Here is a 25,187-nt window from a genome sequence, read left to right as displayed (position 1 = left end):
GGACTTTCCTTAGGATTTTCAAGGTGTAATAAATAGATGTAGTCAGCATTTTTACATGCTGGGAGAAGGAGAGGTTGGGGTCCATAATGACTCCAAGATTTTTAGCCTTGGCGGCTGGGACGGTCCAGTGGGATGTGGCACTGAGGGAGGTGCAGCTGACAAATGACAATGGGATAATCCTTAAATAATGAATGCTGTTGGTCACCGGTAACAGACATCAGGTTGATTCATTGATGCCAGATGTTTTGAAAATGATTAAAAAAGAATTCTAAAATAAAAATAAAAAATGGAAAACGTTAAAAAAATACAAATAAAATAAGAAACTTGAAACTAAAAAAAAAAAATTAGGAACTAAAATTGAAAATGAATAAAATATATATTTTCTATAAATAAGTGAAATTATCCTCAAGCCTGTAATTTTAATGTATTAAACTGTTATCTTATTGCACAGCCATCCATGCAAGCATTTGACAAAGGGCCACACTGGCTGGACACACAAGATGGCTGCCTGCAATTGCCACATGGTAATCAACACTGAGAAAGAAGGCCTTGGGAACAAAGAGAACACTGGAGGTCTATGGCAAAACCACACTGGCTGCCTACAAAAAATGGCCACTGACCGAACACATGATGAACCAGCAAGCAAGGAGGCATGGCCACAACATAATGATAGAAGAACAACACATACAGCTCTATGGCAAAAGCACACTGGATGTGTATGCAAAATGGCCGCCAGCCACATGGTCAAACAGCAAGCAAGGAGACATGGACAACTAAGAGAAGACACGCAGGCCTATGGCAAAAGCACACTGACTGGCTACACAAAATTGCCCCCAGCCACATTGTCAAACAACAAGCAGGCAGCCTGGAAAACAAAGAACACATGCAGGTTTTTGGCAAAAGCAAACTAGCTGCCTACACAAATTGGCCACCAACCACATGGTCACAACAACAAGCAAGAAGGCATGGGGAACAAAGAGAAGACATGTAGGCCTATGGCAAAAGCACACTGTCTGGCTACACAAAATGGTCACCGGCCACATGGTCATAGCAAAAAGCAGGAGGTCTAGAAAACAAAGAACACATGCAGGCCTATGGACACTGACTATACAAAATGGGGAGCAAAGACACATGGTGGCCTATGGCAAATACACTCACACGCTGGCCAGAAAAAGGAGGCATAGCAAAGATTACACAGCAGTAATTCAGCAATGCCAAAAATTGAAAATAACTGGGCAAAACATTTTTACAAGTTACAATAACACACATCCTCCACCTTACACATCGTTTGTAGGGAGAAAAAAACCTGAAATACCAAATAAAAACACTTTTTTGAATTTTAATCCAAATCCATCCATTACCTAAATGCTGTTTCAATTCAACAGACACCACAGAAACTGTTGTTGTATGCACCCATGACTAGCACTGAGACTACTGGATGGAAGGCACATTGGCAGACTATGCCAAATAGTTAAATAAATCAATATTGCAAATTTATTAAAAAAACATGGAGAAAATGTAGTGAACTGCGCAACATTTTTCCGTTATAAAAGAAGAAAAATTATTTGCAATGAAATGCCTATGACCCTACTGAAACTACCGGCCACCCACCACAATTCCTGTTAAAAATCAATTAAAAGTACAAATGAATCCAGGTGCATGGCCCTAATCAAACAAATAACAATAGTTTTTAGGTCTCATCTAGCGCTGCAGCGCAAATGCGCTGCCATCGCTTTGCAAGGCATGCAATATATACTGTAGTGTGGAAGCTTTGTGGAAGCTCCGCCCACTCTCTGCCCATTGGCTTTTGTCTTAAATGCTGCCTTCTGATTAGTTTGAGGCTCGTTAGTCCCTCCTCATTCATCATTTGTATCCTTCCACAGCTAATGGCCCCTTTCCTCCTAACACTATTTTCTTCCCTGTCTCACTACCCCACCGCCCCCTCCCTCAGTCTGTGACTTCTCACCCTCCCCTGCCTCCCACTCCCGTTCGTGTTTTCTTGCCTGCCGGCACTTCCATTTTCATCTTTTCTTATTGCCACCTTCAAATATGCAGGTTTAAGATGCGTGCTGCACAAAAACATCTTGTGTTTAATGAGCTAGATTTTAATGTTACTCTAAATATAATAAGACTCTATATGCAACATTCGGGGTATGCATTGCAACTGACACCTCTTAGTTTACAAATGGCATTGTTGTCAGGCGGGAGGAGCGGCAGTGTTTTAACTCATGCTTAAAACAAGCACTTTTAATAACTTCCTCTCAATTCAGTGCTATGATCTTGTGTACTGAGGTGACGCGCTAAAGAAATGCACTTTTTTGAAATCTAAAGAGACATTATCGCACATTTACATCATGTTTACTGTATGATTAACATGCCAATCATTTTCACGGCTCGCCCACTGGCTCGTATACGCTTGGCTCATCTCCGGCCGGCTGTATCTGTTAATTAATATATTGGCTCGCGCACCTCTAAAAAAGAGAGATGAATGAATACATGACAGTGAGCCCGGTAGATGGTAGAGAAATAGACTGGTGCAGACAAACAAACAAAGTCAATCTCCATTGCCTCACATCAGAATCATCACTTTCAATAACCTGGAAATCTGCTGGCAACTCCCGCATGCCCGAACCTCATCCCCCTCTCCTATTCTTAGCAGATGCAGCAGATTCTGAGCTGTGCCCTGCTAGTGCAGAGGAGCGAGGCAGAGTCTGAAGAAAGCACTGGGAGCCCTAGCCGCTCCGGACCGGCACCTAAGCCTTCCGGGTGCCTTCACACTCAGGATAAATGAATGCATTTTGATCTGTGCTTTAGTCGCCCCTCTGTGAGCACTGTCCGGTAGATGAAGCACTGTGTTAATAAACACATTCAGAGAAGTGGTTGTGTACAAACAAACAACAGCCACAACACCGTACGTTTTGAATGTGTAGTTAAATACCTGCTCCTCGAGTACCACATTGGCTGATCATTCCATGGCACTACCAAAATTACATTTGGACACATTTGCTCAACTGTAAAACACTCTTTTCCATGGGTCTTTTAACAACTCGTGGCTTTGGGGTTAGGTAACCTACTTTGGATGCTTTGTAAAAGAGTAAATACAAAAAATTATGCAATGAAACTGAGCAACCAGTACTGTCTAATACACTGTGAAAACTGACACGCATTCTGGCATTTTGTTAAGTTAATGTCGATTTTCTCATAGATGCGAGTAAAGTACTCTTAATATCTTAATGAAATCTGCACACTTTTAACTAATAGCACCGGGCGACCTTTGACAACTGGGCAATGAGTACATTTTCATGTACCCTCGAACCCCCCCTGAACCCGCCCCCTTGGCAAACTTCATTGCCTCCCAGTGTTTGGGGGATAACCAAGATGCAGGAGAGTGGGTCAAATAGTCTAGAAAATGAGAAGCCGGGATTCGGATTCACATGCTCCGATCCCGATTGCGTTGGTTAGTCTGTAAGCACTACTTTTATTAATGACTTTCGCATTAGTAAAGCACCATGGTTTGCATATGTGGTAACACTTCACCCATGAGGTACGTGCCAAGCAATTGTTAAAAAAATCCACACTTTGCGTCTTTTTCAACATATTTATTACGAAGTGCAGGACCTTTCCAAGGGATTTTGCACACTACATACATTCACTCCAAAAATAAAACATATAGGTAAAAACATTGCCATTTACAATGTCAATAGCTCTAACTCACAAATGCGAGACCTATTTGCATTGCAAATGCTTTTTAAACTTACTTGTGAAATCTGAAATGCAAAGTTCTTAAATCCAATGGTATATGCAGCAGACACAAAGAGTGATCCTTCCAGCTCCAAATCCAAATGAAAAGTGACCGGGAGATGGGCAAAGCATTGGGATCAGTCTGCTGGACAGGAACAGGAAGATGGAGACTCTGGGACACTTCCTTCCATTTCAATTTTTTTTAAAAGGACTCCTCGACAAAAAAAACAATGCCAAAGGTCCATTTGAGGAGGTTTGTGACTCCAAATTGTCATTTTAGGAAACATTTGATGCTCCTCGAGCAGAGAATCTTACCTTGATTGTAGCCACAGTAGATCCTAAATTTTCGGGATTGCGTATGTCTGAAAACATATGCCAGGAGCTGCTGGCAAATAGAATATTGACGTCTGCAAAATCTTGCAGGAGCATGCAGCCGGCTAGCAAATCTCGTAGTGCTGGTGAATGGCTCTGAAAAACTCGTGGGCGATCCCAAGCACCCGGCAAGTCGCTCACGCACTTGCGGACGTAGATTTTGAGCACGCTAACATAAAAAAATCCTCCGATCTGTTGCAGAGTGCGGAGTTTATCCGTAACTCCGCATTCTAATCAAAATGCGGAGATGTCGAACAATGTAAACTCTGCGAGCAACAACTGGACTGTAGTTACCGACCTGGCCCTTCTGCATCATTGAGTAGGTGAAAGGGATGCGAACGTGTGTGGGTCAACCTCTCTGAATTTGCCAGACGCCTTGACATTGGTGTTGATGAGACTCCGATGTACTCCTATCGGCAGGACTGTCACCTCACAATGTTCCCATTGGAAGGGCCATGAGGTTGCCTACTGTGCCTACTAATTTGCTTGTGAATATCTTAGATGATATGGTTCTTGACTACTGCATAGTATTGGCTGATGCTGTGAGTTTTGCCTCTCACCAGGTAGAAGCTGCACCTGATCTTTTGCAACAGGAGCAGTGCCATAACCTCAGCCTGGGGAATTGGAATTTGGTGATGAAACGCATCAGAAATGTATGTCTAGAACCACATAGGAGAGGCCCTTTCAGGTTATCTTGGTCACCAACAGTGCCGTCAAATGTGGTGTACTGCCTTACTCTGTGCATGCCTCCCATAAAAAGCGAGTGAAAAGTCCTGGTGAAGAGATGGCGATGACAAGCACTTCTTTACAAGGTCAAACTACTGATTACCCTGAAGGAGCAGAGGAGGATGGAGAGAGCACTCAGACATCCCAGTATCAACCAATTATTAAAATTCCAGAAGTGACACTAAGTCAAGTTGAAGCAAGTCATGAGGCTGTGGTGAATGAGCCAAGAGTAGCCACAGTGAACCAGCATACGGCACAAGAAAACCACGACTCTAATCCTAGTGAGCGACCCAGTAATGTGACCAAGGGATGACCGTAAAAGAGGAGGGTATCTAAGGGGTCATGGAAGACTGAGACTGAGCCAATATGTGAAACACATCCCACAAATTGTTCCTGAGGAGACTGAGTCAAGGGGGTTACCTGACATCGAAGATGAACAGCCAGTAGTCCAAAGATCAAAGAAAACGTGAGAGTTTAGTCGATGGTACTCTGCTCCAGAGTAGATATACTACGCAGACAGTGAACTTGACCAGATCCTCTTTGATTCGAGTGATTAAAGAGCAGTGCCAACAGAACCTCTGTGATTACAGGTACCAAAGCGAAAGTTTGAGTTCCTGAAATTAATCAGAATCAGCATAACAAACTGTGTCTATGAACTGAACTTTGCTTTATGGAATTCTGAAGATTCCCTGGGGCCAAGGATAATATAGAAAAGAAGGATTGTCATTTTAGAAGGAGATGGATTAGGGCTAGGTATAACTCAAGAAGACTGGTATACATAAGTTAATCATAACCAGTTAAACCTTTTTGCACAATTAGAAGCCAATCACCGAAATCATAAGCCTGCATGCTTCTGTTCTACTTTTAAGGTTTGACTGTAGAGAAACTATGAGTAAGCTTACAAATAACCAATGTAGAGTAGCAGTGGCTATATTGCTGAATATTGCATGCATTTTTGTGACTGCTTTGCAAATAGGGTTAAGTTCCCCTGCCGATACTGGTTCCATTAGTTTCACATCAAACCCACCGCACATGCCTCTTTAGTAGGTTTTAGAACTTCGCACAAGGATGCTTCCAATAAAGATTTTTCATCCAATGCCTTTTTAACTTGCTTTATGAATATACTAATGATAAGGACACTAAAGACTGCTATGTCTGCACCCACTTGCCTGCTTAAGTAGCTGAGGGCATCACCTATCATCATATTCCCGAATTATGATCTAGTCTTTTCAGAGGTCTCCATGTACAAACACTTAAATCCCAATGCTAATGCAAAAGAGATGGAGACAGTTTGGCATAGAAATAATTTGACTTGTATGATGAGTCCCACTGAGATGAAATTTAGTGCTGACTTGGAAGACAGAAGAGCAATGATACACCATAGAACAATGAGAGGGATGGATATTATGAAGTATGTATGGATGGAAGAGGAGGAGAAGTATAAATAGTTTACCCTAAATTTAATCTAGACTGGCAACATCAAGGGAAATCATGTATGTACAGGAGGGAACATAAGGTTCACAACCAGTTTATGGAAGTGACTCAGTGTGATCACAAGTTCGAAGTTCTAGGTAACAAAGATCAAGTGCTTGCAGGAAAGGATCCTATTATTCTTGGAGTTTAATAAGTTGCCTCCACATGCCGCTTAGCTTAAGATTTATCATGTTGCTCAACAAGATGCCCAAGAAGTAGGATTTTCCGCTAGAACAAGGCGTAGTAGTATTATTGTTTTACAAATACTATGATATATTTTTCAAGCTATAATTCCTTTAGTAGATGTTGTTCTAAATGATTCGAAGATTAGGCAGCTTTCCACACTTGTGAACAAACGTGCAACTGTGCAGGTGAATCTCTACAATCTATTGATACTGAGATGATAGCTGCTATGTCTATGGTTCTGCAGAACAGGCTTGCATTAGACATGTTGTTAGAGAAAGAAGGTGGAGTCAGGGAGATCCTGAAGATTCAACAATGTTTTAACTTTTTCCCAGATAAGAGTAAAGAGACAAGAGGGTATGTGAAGAATATTCCTGGAAAGGAAACTGAGTTGACAGGATTGGAAGCATCAAGTGCTTGGGAATCAGTTGCAAAGGGATTTACTGCTATAGGTAGTTGGCTTGCAGTATTGGCATCAAACATTCAGGAGCTATATTTAGGCCTATATTGTCAGAAATCTCTTTCCTCTGAGATAAGTACTCCGCAGAATCCAGGTGGTGCAATAATGGGTCCACCTCCTGACAACTCTGAATATAAGCACAGAGTATTAGGGCGATCAAGTGAGGGAAGGGTAGGAAAGGAATAGGGGGGGAAGGGAACCTGTAAAACAAAGAACAACACCATAAATAAACAAAAACATGAAAACTACTCTCATATGATCTCGCTAGATACTCTGCTCTACCTTGATCATCTGTTGGAAGCCTCCTCATTCTTCATACAACTTGGAATCTCTCTTCCGTCATGGACATAATTCTACAAGGTATAAAGCAACAGATTAATTCACATCAGAAGTCAACACCTCACCGAACAGTATACTTCATGCAGACCCCTTATATACCTGTTCCTAATAACATCATAGGTAATGAGAGGACGTCCAATAAAAAGGAAAAGAATGGAAATGGTCGATAAGCAGAGTCTTAATCCAAAGAAAAATAAACGCTCGATCCTAATCCCCAAATGTTCAGTTTCCAAAAGCAAAGTTAAGTAACACAAAAGAAAGTCATTATCTTCTTTTTCCTCCGACAACAGTAAAAAGTAAGACTCCAGCAAACCGATATTCCCTTAATAGCAAAAAGGTTACTGATCCCTGGCTCGTCGAGCCAAACATGAACAACTAGAAATGGAGGAGAATTAGTGGGAGAGCAACTCCTCCAGAAGCACAGAAACGGTAATGCGTGGTTAGGAATCACCACCGCATTCCGCTCTGAAAATTCAATGCACTCTGAGTCCGCTGAGCAAGAACAAAGCCACAATGCTTAATAAGGACGGCGTGACAGCGGGAAACCTTCGCCGCAGCACGCTCAAAAGTAAAGTCACCGGCCAATAATAAATGCGTGTAAGAACCGGATGCTGGTTCTTACTCACCCGAGATTTGTTCTTCCAGGCGTCGATCCTTCTTGCAGTCAGGTAACTTGCATTGCCCAAATGCGTGAAACAACAAAGCAACAACAGAGCTGCTTCCCAGAAGCTGCAGGACTCTCAGCCAAAAGAGTGAAACCCAGACACCTGAATTAAGCATGCCTGCGAGCGTGCGCCAGCCTGCATATAAGGCCACTCCACTGTCCCAATGCCTCCTGGGATTTGTGGTCCTGGCCACGGCACCAAGGTAGGTGCTACCCGACCCTATTCCTGACAGTGGGCCCTCCTGCCAAGCGCGATCATAGGACCGGGTTTGGAGGGGTACCTCCTATGGATGGAGCGGACAGCAGTTGGAGCATGCACTATCTGCCAGAGCTCCCAAGAATCATCCTCCACCAAGTATCCTCTCCAGGAGACGAGATACCATAGCCGGCGCATCCGAAACTTGGAATCCAGAATGCTCTTGACCTCGTATTCCAGACCCCCAGCACAAGACAACGGGGGGACCGAACGTTGCCTCGCCTTCGCAGCTGGCTTCAGAAGGTTGCAATGGAATACCGGGTGTATTCTGAGACTGCCAGGTAAATTCAGCTTGTAGGCAACCAGGTTGATATGTTTGACTGTAGTATACCGACCGATGTATCTGGGGTGGAACACACTACGTAGTTTGAACTGGATGTTCTTAGTAGACAACCATACCCGATCTCCCAATTGGTACTGAGGGCCTTCTGTTCGGTGACTATCCTCCCACTTTTTATAGACCTGTGTTGCGTGTATCAGATGCCCCCTCGCTCTCTGATGAACCGCCTGCAGCTTCTTCACATGTTCTTTAACCGTAGGCCATTTCGCTATGTCGGCCGGAATGCTGACGGGCAGCGCTCTTGCATTATAACCAAAGTTAACCAAAAATGGGATACCCCCGTCAAACAATGACAGGCGTTAATATCAGCCAATTCAGCCATCCACAACAGAGACACCCATGAGTCCTGAGCCTCTTTAGTATAGCACCGGAGATACTTCTTCAGAGTCTGCTTTAAACTCTCCGTCTGGCCATCAGTTTGCGGATGGAAGGTCATTGACAATGTGGAATGGATTTGTAACGCCTTGCACCACATTTTCCAGAACCTAGCGATGAATTGGGGACCTCGGTCAGACACGATCACCTTTGGATAACCATGGATTCGTATGACATTACTCATCAGTAACTGTGCAGTGTGTCCTGCAGTAGGCACGTTCTTGCAGGGAGTGAAGTGTCCCATTTTAATGACGCTGTCGACAACCACCAATATGGCTGAATAACCCTGTTCCATGGGCAACCCTGTTATAAAATCCAGGCTGATATTCTGCCACGGTTGTTGGGGAGTAGACATGGGCAAAAGCTTCTCTTTCTTCTTGGTGTTTTCCCCTTTGGCTCTAGCACATTCCTCGCACTGAGAATCCTGAGAAGAGATACCTTTACCTAAATTTTCCCACCAAAAATGTCGTTGTACCAACTGAGTCATCTTGAGTGTTCCTGGATGCCCTGCCAAAGGGGATTCATGGCATCAGACATAGGCTTTCTTCTGAAGTTCTGGAGTAGGCAGGTACAACTTGTCTTTATAGAAAGGCAGCCCTTGTTTCACAGTGCGGTCGATATCTTGTTCTGCCCATTCCTCCCACACAGAAGTTGTCTTGTGGTGGCCCACTGCCTCAAGAAAGTTTTCCATGGGGCGTGGCTTAGATGGCTGGAAGATGGCTGCACTCTAAGTGGGCTCTGCCGGCCAAGCCTTAAATCCGTCATTATCCTGCAGATTTCATTGGTGCTGTCTTTCCTACCTCAACGCCCTTGACTCCCTGCCTCACGGGGTGATGAAAGATCCCTCAGTTGGTGCCACACTCTGCTTCCACGCGCTTTCTGCCGAGCTCCTCTGGCCCTTGCGCAGCTGCCGGGCCTGCCTGGAGTTGCGCGGCCGGAGGTGGTTTCGGGACACCGCGGTGCTGGGGACTTCTTGTGCGGCTTCGCTGGATCTGTGGCTGCCTGTTGCTGTTCCCTGGAGTCCAGCCATCTATCCGGTCAGGTAAGGGGGCTCTGCGGGTGGGGTGGCTAGGGGTGAGGTTGGGGGTGCGCAGGCCGTACCATGGGGCTTGGGCTGCCTCTCACGCTGCTGTGTGCCTCCTGGTGCTCAATCGTTCCCGCTCAGCCCGCTCTACCCTCTGCACATATTTTGGCCCCGCGACATGGGTTGTACACTCCCCGCAGCTCCCCGTCGCTTGCCACTCCTCCGGTCACAGACCTCCCACAGCGACCCCGCTATCTTGCTCCTCCACCTCGGTGCGGCACGCTGGCCGGCCTTGGGATCGCCGCTTCTGCTGCCTGGACTGCTGCACCACCCAAGCCCACCACCGTGGCCTGGCCGGTCTGCTGAGCTGCCTTTGTGGCCCATTCTCTACTGCACCCCTCACATTCTCTGGGACTGCTGCACATTAGGAGGCCCTGCCAGTGATTGCCCACTGCCTCACTGTCTGGCCCGTGCTTAGACTGTAGCACACTTCGCCTTCTTTGGCTCCACTGTACATTGGGAGACCCTGCTAGCAATTGCCCACTGCCTCACCATCTGGCTCACATTGTGACTGTTCCCGGCAGTGGGGTCGGCGTAGCCCCCCCTACTTTCGCCTGCCAGTGCCATAGACCTGCTCCTTCCTGTTCCACCTTCTGTCTGAGGGCACGGGCCAGCTACATCATCCACTGTGTATCTTGTGGTTGCAACGTCGCCCTTTGGTCCCCGCCTCCCCTCAGGCCGTCCCACTGCACCTGCTTCCTTGGGGTGCTGGTGATGTGTTATGGGAGCTTGTGGTGGCCTACGTATGGGGAAAGCTGACCCCAAACAGCCAAGGCCAGCCTTCGACCAGTGCAGACTAACGCAACAGGATGGATCTCCCCCCGACACGGGTGACCCTGCCACACAGACTGAGACTGGTCCCACCCGAGAGGACGATCTAAAAGCCATCATGTTGGATGTTAAGGCCACTGTTTCTGGCATCGCTACCCAACTTGACCTTTTGTCTGCTTGCCTGGACACTGTTAAGACTCAGGTGGACGCACATAACTCGGGCGTGCCCAGGTGGAGGCGAGGGTTTCCGATGCTGAGGACGCAGCGACAGGTGACTGCCAAAAGCTTCTCCAAATGGACAAAGTGCTGGAAATTATTAGGAACAAGAATGAGAATTTGGAGGTGCGATCTTGGTGGAGCAACCTACGCATTATGGGCGTACCAGAATCCTCCAACATTTCCAAAATGGAGGACTTTGTTGAGAAACTCCTGAGCGACCTATTTGGCGATGTGCTATCCCCTGTCTTCATTGTCGGGCGGGCTCACTGCTCCCTAGGTCCGCGGCCCGCTCCTGGCTTGCCCGCACGTCCAATATTCGCCAAACTGCTAAACTTTCGGGACTGTGACGCAGTTCTCCGTGCTGCCAGGGAGAAGGGTGAGATCCGTCACCAAGGTAACTCCCTTGCCTTTTATCCTCATTACACGCTGGCAGTGCAGGCTGCTAGACGTGAGTTCCTCCCGGCTAAACGGCTGCTCCAGAAGCTGTAGTATGGCTTAGCCACGCCCTATTTACAACACTAAGTTAGCATAACCGAGAGAACTGTTAGAAAGCCAGCTTGTCATTTCTGCTGCGCTGCACACAACACTGTTGTTATGTGTTATTCAGTTTTAGAAATGTTGACTCGACTTTGCCTTACAGGATAGCATACTGTTTAACACTCTTAACAGAGAAATGTGTCCTTGGTCTGTACATCATGTAAAGAACGAGTCTGGGTCACTAGAAGGTACAGAGTGTTGTGATTAGATTGATCGTACCACTTTATAGACATATCATGCATGCAGCTGCCAATATATGAAGGACGAGTGCTTTTGATATGGCAGAACAGTTTGGTTTTGCATTCATTCGAACAGAAGAACTGATGCATGAGAGAGAGCTAGCTGATTCTTTGATGTGATTCCACTACGCTGATCTATAAGGTATGGGTTCCCCTATGCAAGCCTAAGAGACATTCTATTAGTATAACAATAATAATAAACTATTAGTTGTTAGAGAACGGAGTGTGACTGTATACCACTGTCATTATTATTATAATTGCTCCTTTCATTTTATATGGTATTGTAACAATGCTGATGGTCTTGATCTTAACCATTTGTCTACTAGTGTTAGCCAAAGTACTGCATCTTAGGACGCGACGTTTATAAAATAAACTCTTTAAACTTTCACCGTGTCTTTGTTATTCTGTTGTGGACGGATATATATGTATAAACAGGTATTTCGGATTCCCACCACTCCTGAGAATATCTAAGTCGCTTGTTCTGGGTTGTCTATACATTGGGACCGCCTAGCTAGATCTAGGCTAACAAATGGAACACTAAGCTAGTCGGGTAAGGGGTTCTTGGTTCTAAGGGGAGTTTCTGGTACACCACAATTCTCTGAGGTCCTGGTTTCCTGCGCATAGTTCTGTGCATAAGCAGAATCCCTGCAACATGGCGCACCTAACATTTGGTCTTATGATCTGAGACGCCTTAGTAGTACTTGTATTAGTCCACAACCGCCCTCACTCTAGTTTCCGGTTAACGGGAGTGACGGCTTAGCCTACCGAGGTTTTAGACTAAAGGTTCTTTCAAGCTTGATAATTAAAAAGGTTTCTCTTTTCTAAGCCCAAGTGCTACTGTAAAAATCGTTGTGGCTTTATATTGTGTCCTTATGGTGGTCAATATTCCCGCTCATAGTAGAGTTCCTCTGCGCACTCATTTGAGGGCGTGTGGGGTACCTGATGACGGGATGGCCGTGGTCTTTGTGGTAAGTGCTGATGCCTCCCACCCTTATGAGTTGTTTTACTCTTGGGTGACCTTTGAGGAGGTAAATGCGGACGATAATATGTTCCACGAATATAGAGCCACGCCTGTGCCTGCGGTTTATGCCCCATATAGCACGCTGGAAATACCTATTTCTGCTTGGCAGCATACAATTTGGTTTAATAGCGCCCTTCCCCATGAGGTCGTACCGGCGAGAATGGGCCCGTTGTCCATTGCAGAGGCCACTTGGCCGGTACTGGCCGGATATACACCTCATCCACGCTACCTGACGGTGAGTGTGGGTGACTTACGCACGACACATACGGCCCTGATTACGGTCCATAGGGCTTTAGTGCAGTATGTGTCTCGCACTGTACAGGTGGAGGCACCTGCGGTTGCAGGGCACGCGGCTGACCACCAGCATGCGGTGGTCATAAGCCCTGTTATGGTTAATGCGGTTGTCGGCAAGCGCCCCCTGAGTAAAGATGAATTTCCTTTCTGGCTTGCTGAAAAAATTGATCAACTAGACGCCGTATTTCCAAATACTACTCCTGTAGATAAACACAGGATACTCACCATTACTTTGCCGAAGGACCTGGTCCCTGACATTGTCGATTGTGACAATTGGGGCAAGGTCTTTGCTGCGACCTATTCGAAGTGCTACGGCACTCCGTCTATGTCTGTTCTACCCTCCGTCATCAAGAAGGTCCAAGACAATCATGGTGCGGAGGCAGCTATTGAATTGGGAATGATGCTTGTCGACAGTTTCGATGTGGTTTGTTCCATGGTGATGGGCAACCTCAAAGGAGATGCCATGCAGTTCCAAGTTGGTAATATGCTGGAACTTGTGGATGCAGCCGACAGACCCAGGGAGTTCGCAAAAATTATTGCAAAGGCCTATAGGATGGTTGGACTTAGTGCCTTAGGCGTGAAACCCACCATCAAAATTCCTGATGTAGTACAGCAAACTAAGGTGAGTTCGTCTACAAAAGACGAAAAGCCCAACTTTCCGAAACAAAGTTGGAGAGCTAAAAAACAAGAAAAACAGCAACAGAAACAGGTTTCTCGTTCTGCCTCACCCGTTCAGTCGTATAGTGAACGCACTTATGATTTGCGCGATCGTACTCGTATTAAGTCACCTGATAGGTTTCAGGTTTCTGAACAACGCTCTCCTCGTTCATCACAGGAAACATCGACGTCACAAACTGGTGGTGGAGAGCGTGGGAAAGGACGGGGAACTCAAGGTCGAGACCAGCCCCGCCAGACTGATGGTAAAGGCAAACAGGAAGACGCTGCGAGACAACGTCCCCCATTTCAGAAAAAGAAAGTTGCTGCAATCTCAGCGAGGTATGCCTCAGATGGTACGGACACAGCTTCGGAACCTGACATGGGCACTAACGCTGCTAGACAGCGCGGCGGAGGTTACAGTAGTGCGGCAAGCACTGCGTCCATATCTGGAGGCGACAGCAACTGAAATTTATGTAACAGTCGAAACTGCTGATACTCGCGTAGCCCCCCCAGAAAGATTATTTGAAATAGTACTTAATATTGAGGGTGACATACAGCGCAAAATTAAAGTGGTGTTTTGGGACAATCTAACTACCACCTATGACATTCTTTTGGCGGAGAAAGATTGGCCTCCGGCTTTCGTTTTAAACGCTCCACGAGGGGAGGAAGTTATTCTTCCTTCCTTCGGGCACACAGTGCCCAAGGAAGAGTCTAATAGGTTAGCCGGGGAGTGGGCACAGGTGCTTGCACCTGCGTTGTATCGTAATCAAGTTGGCTGGGATAAATGTTCTCCCAACCATGACATTCCATTGCGGTCCGATCCCCAGCCTCAACCCCAATACCCCATGCGTCGCGAGGCGAGATCTCACGTCGCGTCCATCCTTGAAGAATTAGAATATCAGGGAGTGATTGAGACATGTGTGTCACCCATGAATAATCCTTTATTCACTGTGACGAAGCCTGACGGGTCGTACCGCCTAGTTTTGGATTACCGGCACTTAAACTCGCACTGCCGGATGTGTGCGGTACCGAATACTCATAGTTCGGCTCTCGTCGATAGTCTTGTGAGAAAACGGTTCAAAACCACACTTGACTTGTCCAATGGCTTTTATTGCCATAACCTGTCCCCTCACAGTTATGAGTGGACAGCATTTACCTCGGGTGGAAAACAAAAATTGTTCAAAAGACTCCCGATGGGCTACAAGAACAGCCCTGGAGTTTTTGCTGCTCGTGTGGTCTCTCTCTTAGAGATGATAGACCCGGAGGCATACTCGTATGTTGATGACATCTAACTAACTGATGACGAGTTGCTTCCACACCTTGCTCGCGTGGATAACATAGTAACTATGTTTGCGGACTTCGGTTACAAGTTTAACTTTAAGAAGTCCCACATTGCTGAGTACACAGTGTTATTCTTGGGGTACGCACTCAATAATGAGGGTCGAGGCTTGGCACCGCAGTTCCTTGAGAAGTGCGCACGCCTTTGTATCCCTACGACACTGAAAAGACTACAATCCTTGATGGGTTTTCTGAATTTCCGTCGTTCCTACATTCCTGATTATGCCCAGCGTATCAAGACACTTTATGCCTTGGTACAACCAACTTTTACCAAATCTTGCTGGCTGCCAGAACATTCAGCTGCATTGTATTCATTGCAGACTGACCTTCTTACTGCTAAATACTTACAAACTCGTGATAACCACAAAAACCTGGTCATTAGATTTGTTCCAGGCGTAGAGGGTTTCACGTACTTGACGTTCAATGAGGGCGACACCGTCCCCATTGCTTATAAACCTCATCTGTACACTTCGGCTGAGCTGCGATTTTCCACTGTTGAAAAAGTCTTGACAGCAGTTCAGATGGCGATCCTGAAAGAACGAGCGCTATCACAAGGGAAGCGCATGCTGGTGGTAACACCGTTCCCTGCTCTAGAAGCAGTCACGAAAGCTAGTGTACCGAATTCTAAGGCTTTGCATCCAAGGTGGATACAATGGGCAACCTCCTTAGCTTCGCCTGACGTCGAATACATCTTTGACACGGCGTTGCAGACTCAGGAAAGTTTGAAGTATGAATTTGTTCATCCTGCTCCTCTGTCATTGCGCCCGCTCGAGGAATACCATTGTGTCATATACACTGATGGGTCTGCGCATCCCGCAACTGGATCAAAGCGCGCTTATTCAGCGGCTTGCGCGATTGTTGTCAGTACTTTCGTGAATGGAGATTTCCAATCTGATGCTGTGCATACACAGTCATTGGGTGATTGTACCGCACAGTTGGCGGAGCTTCGTGCTCTAGTGCTTGCACTGGAGTTTGCTGATTACAGGGTCACTACTCTTATAGTGAGTGATTCTTACTATTGTGTTCAATCTTACAACGACAATTTGCCTTTTTGGATTATGAATAAGGGTGGGCGTAGTTCGCGAAGTAGCACTTCGCGAAGCTACGCAAAGTGAAGTTCGCACTACGCGAGCTACGCGTAGCACTTCGCGAACTGCGAAGTAACATGTTCGCACTGTGCAAGATGTTGTTTTCAATGATTGCACAGTGCGGACAAGCAACCGGCACTGTGCAATCATTGAAAATGGCATCTTGCACAGTGCGAGCTGTAGTTTTCTGCTGCTCGAGTAGATTTTTACTCGAGCTGCAGCTTTCTCAACGCGAACTGGTAGTTTCTCATCGCGAGCGGTCGCGAGCATACGCGACCCCTCGCAATGAGAAACCTGACCTTCTCGCGTTGGGAATCTCGCCGGGAGGTTTATTTTCCATGCTCGCGATCGCGAACAAGGAAAAAGTCTCGCCAGGATGTCATTTTGCTTGCTCGCGGTCGCCAACTTGACGTTGAGGACCGCGAGCAAGCAAAAAATGACCGCAGCACTACGCAACACTACGCTACGCGTGTTCGCACTGTGCTACGTGCAGTTCGCGTAGTGCGAAGTAGCGCGAACTTCGCAAACTACGCGAGCGTAGCGTAGTGCTTCGCCCAGGCCTAATTATGAATGGTTTTCATGATTCCAAAGGTAGCACAGTGAAGCATAAAATGCTTTGGGCTCGAGTGGCGGAACTTAAAGGGAGTCTGCCACTTGTGAATGTAGTTCACACTCTTGGTCACCAACGAGTTGGTGTCCATGCTGTAGGTAACAGTTTGGCTGACGAGGCAGCAAAAATGGCAGTGGCAACATATTTAGTAGCAGCAGTTACAAGATCCAAATCTAAGATTGATGATGACATCTTGGCAGCTATTGCTGCTTCAGAGTCTGGGGAAAACTTTCCTAGAGGTTTTCCTTCTCGATACCATTATCGCTTAAGTCCTGATAACGTCCCGTTAGTGAGGATTAACGAAGTTGGTGATAGATTAATTCCCAACGCGGACTGCAGACCATCTTTGATAACAGCTGCCCACGAAGGTGTTGCGTCTGCGCATGCTGGAGTGTCAGCAACTGTGTCTCTATTGCAGGAACGTTACTGGTGGTACGGTCTGTATAAACAAGCGCTGGCTTATGTACTTAATTGTGACATTTGCCAGCAGATTAAACCTTCTTCTGTCGTGCGTTCACCTCAAACGCAACTGCATATATCTAATCAACCACTTGCGTGTGTTTATTTAGATCACTGCGGTCCTTTTACCTCTGATACTGCGTACAAATACATCTTGGTTGCAGTAGATTCGTGCACATGTTTTCTGTGGGTGTGGCCACAAAGGAGTGCTGATGCCAGGACTGTCATCAAAGTATTGCGTGTCTTTATAGGGAGTTTTGCATGTGGTACCCTTCACTCTGATCAGGGCCCTGCGTTCGCCTCTAAGGCGTACAAAGAAGCAATGAGAAGTTTGGGGGTCCAAGTCAAATTTTTGTCTCCATACAGACCTGAGGGCAATAGTGTTGTGGAATGGATGAACCGTGACCTAAAGCAATCGTTGACAGCCAAGGTGTTAGGTACAGGCGGGAACTGGCTTGCCCACTTGTATGACGTCCAACGTGCACTTAATAACCTCCCTAGAAGGTCTCTGGGTGATGCTCTTTGGGGTTCGAATGTTTGTTCCAGACCTTGATGGTCTAGACATGGCAGCGGCGGCTACGCCTTTTGACCTAGATGACCACTGTGCTGTATTGCAGAATCTACAAGAAGCCAGAGACACTCTAGCGAAAGAACACGTACCCTCTACATCCGAAGCTGCGCTCCAGATTCCGGTAGTCGGCTGGCTACCTCGAGTTGGTGACCTGGTCCGTGAGAAGGTGGAGAACAAGAAGGAGTTTGGCCCCTCTTATCGTGCACCGGTCCCGGTGCTTGGAGTACTGGGTACACGTACAGTTGTTTTACCCCCACTTCCTGGTCGCAAGGATAACAGGTACATTTCAATTGAGAATGTCAAGCTACACAGGGTGGCCGATTCTCCATAGTATGACACCTTCGGTTTCTTGCCCTTCGATGCTGAGAAATTCTGTTGTGGTGCCACCCTCTACCATCTTGCCTGATGTTTCCATTAAAATGCTCACAGTAACTGTTCGACCTGTGCCAACTACTGCTGGTGGTTTACCTAATGATCCTGAGTATGCTTATCCTGCAGAAGTACCTTTGCCTCTCTCACCTTCAACAGCACTTGCCCAGTCCCATTCTTCCTTTGAAACTGAATCATTGACTTCCACTGCCCCTTCCAAAATTTCTATATTTTTTGCCTGGTTCAAGAGACATTTTTTGGTTACACCTTGGACTTACATCTGGATGGTGCTGATTTGTATTTTTTTATTCATGACAATTGGTTTTGTGGTAGTGTTTTTTAGACTTATCAATGGACACTACCTGACTGAACGTTCTACAATTCGATTAATTGATGGAACTTTAGCCCCACATTCCTCATCACACATCATGAAAAGGGACCAGACTTATGTGAACATCACCGCCTGGCCTGTACGTGATGGGATTGCGTGGGATGCAGTGAACTTTCAGATTCATGGTCCCACCGAAGTTATTAATGTGCCAACTGTTTTTCGTGTTTCTATGGGTGATGCAGTTAAACAAAACACCAGATCAGATGATTGGGATGTACAAGCAATAGAAGCATTGTTTTCCGATTTGAAATATTATGCTGCTTTTGATGCTGAGGATTTGTATTTCAAAACTGCTAACTACGATGAACAATTTTGTTTTCAATATTATGGCACACATTTCCTACACAGAGCGAATACTTTTCGAAATTTTGTTAATTACACTCAGTGGGAACATTGTCCTGTCCCTATGCATGGCAGTTCTGCCACTTTATTGAAGAAATACACATATTTTTCGGATTTTAGTGTGTCAAACCCGGCGTCTTTCTATTTTAAGTTGGCGATAGAACCCGCATCTAAGGTTAGATTGACACACACCAAATTGTTGTATTCCAAATCCTTTATGGATGATTTGGCTATTGGAGGTTACGACCTATGGAAAGCTACTATCGATCTTAAATCGGTTTGGGGAACTAAACCGTGGCAGGTACAGGGAACAGAAGCTTTGCATCAGGCCTGTCTTATCCCAAACCATATGTTGTTTTTAAATTCATCTATTTTTCAGACCACCTGTATTGGATTGGCTACATCTAAAAAAATTAATTCTCCCTCAATCCCGGATCTGGGTGCTTATCCTGGTTGGGAAAATCGCTCAGATCTGTCCCTTAATATGTTGCAGTCCCTTGTTTCCAACGACACCTTCAACATTTCAACAATGAATCCTGAAGGATGGTTGGTTTGGCAAACAAGCTCGGATTCTTGTCAACGTCGGTTTCTGAATTTGAATCCAGGGTATACACAACTTAGGGTTGACCCTTGTTTTACATCTTCACACACAGTAACAACCTACTCCGTAGGTAAGTTATGTCAATCATGGCTGCAACATTCCACATTAGCTTCAGTTAAGCTTCACTTATCACGCTTACATGACAATATAGATTTAAATGATTTTATTAAAGGTCCCGCGAGTGGCAGGACCAAAAGATGGGTTTATGCTATTTACAATGAAATTTGGAAATTATCGCAAATTGAAGCTGCTTCTAGATTACGTGCTATTGACCAGACCAATATGGAAAAGTATTGGCAGTGATAGATAATAGTATTAATACCTTATCTTCTAGAATTTATACATTAGACAATATTGTTTCTTCTGTCGTAGACATTGTGCAAGATGATATATCTGTGTTGTATCATGGCCAACATCAGTTGCGTTCAATTATGCAGTTTGCATGGACATTGCAAACGTTAAAGGCAGGGAAAGTCCCGTGGGATTACATGAATATTTCATCGTTGTTCCTTCCTTTTAATTTGACAGCAAAACAGCAATTCATGTCCATGAAAGACGCAACTTACGCATTGCTGCACATTGAAAAATTAGAACCTTTACCTTTCTCTATTGCTGAGTTAAATTCCGCGTGTGGCTTGTACATGGATTGGTCACGTTACCTTTTAGTCTGTTTAAATTTAGTTCGTGCATGAAACATTATGCCATTGGCAGATATGAACAACTTGGTGATGCATTCCTGCACGAAGTTTGGTCACTTCCGTTTGCTTATAGATGCGTGAGAGATGGTAAGGAGGTTTATTTAAAAGGTGAAGAATGCTCGTCAGCCCCAGATCATTCAGTAGTTTGTAGACTTATACAATTACATGGCGCTTGCAATATAAATGCCCCTAATTTAGCTTGTGTTCTGAAAGGAATTCCAGTGTCGGTTATAACGCCTTCATTTAAGTTGCTTGTCAATGGTAGTTATTTGCTTTTGAATAGTGAAGCTTGCTGTGGGATGCTGGTCGGTATTCCTTACATAGTAACAGTTTCCCGAAGGGTGATTGCTGTAATAACGTCCTTTTCCCACCCCCGCAAGGCAGGCTCAATATATCTATCTGACCAGCGATTCCAACCTTGAACGCAGAGTTCAATAGGATGAGCAGAATAAGAGCTCTTTTGTCTAAGAAGGAAGTTGCGTTGACTTCATCCCGTGAAACATTTCTTCTTAACGTGGCGAATACCCGCATTTTTACATTCTATTTTTTCAAGTGTCTTCGGAGGGTTTCCCTTAATCCTTGCTCTTGTGGCTGGGATCCTCTTGTTGATCTGCGCTCTTCGCTATGGCTGCACACCTGGCGTTGCGAGACAACATGCTCAGCCTGCTTCATCTTCGTAACCGGATGTTTGAATACAACGGCACTCTACCTCTGGCGACTTTAAGTGTCAAGTATGGATTGTCGTTCCGGTTTCCTTTTTTTACTTGTGTGCAACCTGTTTTTCATTGCCTGGATTGTCCCTTCCAGTGGGCTCTGGATTTGTGCCTGTCAAACTTTGTGTCGCTTGACCCGGATTTTGATGAACTAATGTGTCCCTTAGTGGCTCATGAGTTTGACTGTTCTGGTGTCGGGTTTATGGCCTTGGGTGCTGCGCAAGGAGTCCTTGGTAATTGGGACATCGGCGAAGCCGCTATTGGATTTCTTGACAGGAGTTATATCGAGGATACAGGCACTTGTCCTGTGATGGTGCTATATGCTCCGATGATTGAAGAACACGTGTGTTTCTTTCCCTTGCTCAATTGGATGGCGGATACTTTTGCGGAAAGCTCTAATGATTTCCTCTTGGAAGCTGTTGCCACATACGGTGCTTATACCTTGATGGATTGATGTGTGCACCTTGTCACACCAGGGTGCATCAATGGATGTCAACTTTCCAGAATATTTTTACATATTTTTTCTATTCCTTCATTTCTCGGACTTTACACTTACTTTATATGGACTTGTAGTTCATACTTATGGTTCTGCTCCATCACTATTGAACTCTGCCTTCTTGAGAAAGGTGCCCCTATTGGTTAGTGCTCCGATCATGGGGGGGGGGTGTAGTATGGCTTAGCCACGCCCTATTTACAACACTAAGTTAGCATAACCGAGAGAACTGTTAGAAAGCCAGCTTGTCGTTTCTGCTGCGCTGCACTCAACACTGTTGTTATGTGTTATTCAGTTTTAGAAATGTTGACTCGACTTTGCCTTACAGGATAGCATACTGTTTAACATTCTTAACAGAGAAATGTGTCCTTGGTCTGTACATCATGTAAAGAACGAGTCTGGGTCACTAGAAGGTACAGAGTGTTGTGATTAGATTGATCGTACCACTTTATAGACATATCATGCATGCAGCTGCTAATATCTGAAGGACGAGTGCTTTTGATATGGCAGAACAGTTTGGTTTTGCATTCATTCGAACAGAAGAACTGATGCATGAGAGAGAGCTAGCTGATTCTTTGATGTGATTCCACTACGCTGATCTATAAGGTATGGGGTCCCCTATGCAAGCCTAAGAGACCTTCTATTAGTATAACAATAATAATAAACTATTAGTTGTTAGAGAACGGAGTGTGGCTGTATACCACTGTCATTATTATTATGATTGCTCCTTTCATTTTATATGGTATTGTAACAATGCTGATGGTCTTGATCTTAACCATTTGTCTACTAGTGTTAGCCAAAGTACTGCATCTTAGGACGCAACGTTTATAAAATAAACTCTTTAAACTTTCACCGTGTCTTTGTTATTCTGTTGTGGACGGATATATATGTACAAACAGGTATTTCGGATTCCCACCACTCCTGAGAATATCTAAGTCGCTTGTTCTGGGTTGTCTATACATTGGGACCGCCTAGCTAGATCTAGGCTAACGAATGGGACACTAAGCTAGTCGGGTAAGGGGTTCTTGGTTCTGAAGGGAGTTTCTGGTACACCACAATTCTCTGAGGTCCTGGTTTCCTGCGCATAGTTCTGTGCATAAGCAGAATCCCTGCAACAAAGCATGATGTCTCCTATTCCCTGGCCTACCCGGTCAAGCTGCATGTCAAGCAAGGCTCCCACATGCACGTCTTTACTGAGCCTAAGAATGCCCTGGCCTACGCTAAGAAACTTGAAAAACAGCACCGCTCTACCCCACCCAGTTACCAGCCAGTCGACGATGGTGGTTTGAGCGAAAACGACTGATATCAGCCCTCATGGCCAAGACTTTGCCTTTCTGGTTGCTTGCCTTGTTGTTATCTGATCCCACTGTCTGGCCGACCACTGTTATAATTGCACCTGATGTTTACTCTAGACGTGACTCATATGTTAATGTGTTATTGGTTATCTGTTTGCCTGTGGTGGATCACCTCTGATCCATTCTATTCTTTGCCTCGTTCTCCCTAGCACCCGCGCCACAATTGATGCTTGTTTATTATCTATGTTACACCCTCGTTGCGGGGATGTTCCATGGTCTCTATGGTTCTAGCTCCTGATAACCGCCATCATAGGTGGCTTGGCCACCCTGTCCTTGTGGCAGGGGTTTACTCCTGGTAGAGCCATGCCTCCTTGGGAGGATTCCCTGCTTTGCTCATGACTGCTTCCCTCCCAGTTGGGGTGGCCCCGGGGGGGTGGGTAGGGTTGCTCAACCTAATTGGGGCTTGGCGGGGGGTTATGGCACGGGATGTTGCCTCCTTGTATGTTGCCTCCTTTCCGAGGCCTGTTGTTTGGTTTGTTTTATGACATTTCATCTGCCACATCCCTTCCCAATCACATCTGGCTCCCACTTTGCATCTGTACTCATTCGCCACTCACTTTCACGACACACTTGCTTTCTTTAATTCTGCACTGCACATCTATTCCTTATCGCTCATGACTCTCGTTGCGCATCTGTCCTCATTCGTCATTCGCCTCCTTACTATAGCGGTATGACGGACACCACACTCTGGACCTGGAATGTCCGTGATCTAAATGACCATCGCAAAGCTCGCCTAGTACATGCTCACCTTATCTGCCACAAGGTTGACATCTGTTTCCTCCAGGAGACCCACTTGCAGCCCGCCACATCCTCCAGGCTCAATTCCAAACACTGGGGGGAAATTCACTCTTCTTTCTACTCCAACTACTCTCGCGGAGTATCCATCCTCATGCGCAGAGGGCTCCCCTGGCATACCTCTCAGGTCATCATGGATCCTGGGGGATGCTTTGTTATCTTGCGCGGCACTCTCCTGGCACAACCCCTGATCCTTGCAGTGATATATGGTCCCAATTTTGACGACCCGACTTTTTTGTGCTGGTGTGGCAACACATCTCTTTCCTGGGCCCCGCCGCGCTGCTCTGGGGGAGTGACTTTAACATCACTCCTTCCACCACCCTTGATCGCTCTGGACCTCATATTTGCACCCACGCGCCACCTCTCTTCTGCACTCCTTACTAACCGATAATTCACTGCACGATGCGTGGCGACATACCCGCCCTGAGGCGCGCGAGGGCACATGTGTGAAGGGCTCTCTGGGCTGTTGGTCCCACTTGGACCTCTGAATCACCACTCAGGACGCCTTTGCATGGGTCTCCTCCGTGGAACATATGGTGCGTACCACACTCCTGTACGTCTCTGCATACGTCCACCGTACTCTCCGTGCTGTGAGTTTGTCTGGCGGTTGCCCCCCAATGTGCTCCAGGATTCTGTCTTTTGCGATGAGATTCAAACCGCCATCACAAACTACTTTGACCTTAACGCCGACACCGTTGACTCCCTTTCCACGCTGTGGGAAGGGTTTAAAGTGGTCATCCGTGGCAAATGAATTTCCAAGCAGTCCGGGGTAGCTCTTGAGTGGTTGGAGGTGAAGACCATAGCTCTGGACTCCTTGCATTCTCTCGACCCCCTCCCCGATACCATTGCGCAGCTCAGGAGCAAACTTACCAATTTTAACGACAACGCCACCAGAGAGCTTTCTTTTTTGGGCAGGGAGGCAAGGGCACATCGCTTTGGTGTGGGTGATCGCCCTGGCACATCTTCTGCGGCAGCCTCATGCTGCCTCTTTTATCAATGCGCTTCAGGATGGTGATCCACAAAGAACAACCTCTCCTGAGGAAGTCGCGGCTAGATTCGCGGCCTTCTATTCTCAACTCTACCCTGCAGGGGCTGCACCGTCGCACTACATCCTTGATCAGTACTTTGATACTCTTGAACTTCTTTGGCTGGGAAATAGCTACCGGCAATATCTTGATGAACCCTTTTCTAAGGACGAGTTCCTGGCGGCTATTAATAGCTTATCGGGTGATAAGCCTCCTGGCTCCGACGGACTGCCTGCGTGCTTTTATAAGGCTTTTGTGCCTCTCCTGGTCCCGCACCTCGCCGCTATGTACAATGAATCTTTCAAGCGCGGCCATTTTCCGCCTTCGCTTCGTTAGGCCCTGCTAACGCTTCTCCTTAAGCCGGACAAGTCCCCTGTGCTCCTTGATTCTTAGCGCCTTCTGTCACTCATCAATACCGATAACAAGATCTTTGCCAAGTTACTAGCTTCTCGCCTTCTCCTTCTCATGCCCCTGATAGCTCGTCCAAACCAATCCGACTCCATCCCCAGCCGTGCCTCATCGCATAATCTCCGGACCATATTTGCCGTTCTTCATCAGATCAATCCCGCTCTTCCTGCCGTGGCCACC

Source organism: Triturus cristatus, chromosome 4_1, assembly GCF_964204655.1.
Source record: "Triturus cristatus chromosome 4_1, aTriCri1.1, whole genome shotgun sequence".
NCBI lineage: Eukaryota > Metazoa > Chordata > Amphibia > Caudata > Salamandridae > Triturus > Triturus cristatus.
This window is presented reverse-complemented; position numbering follows the sequence as displayed.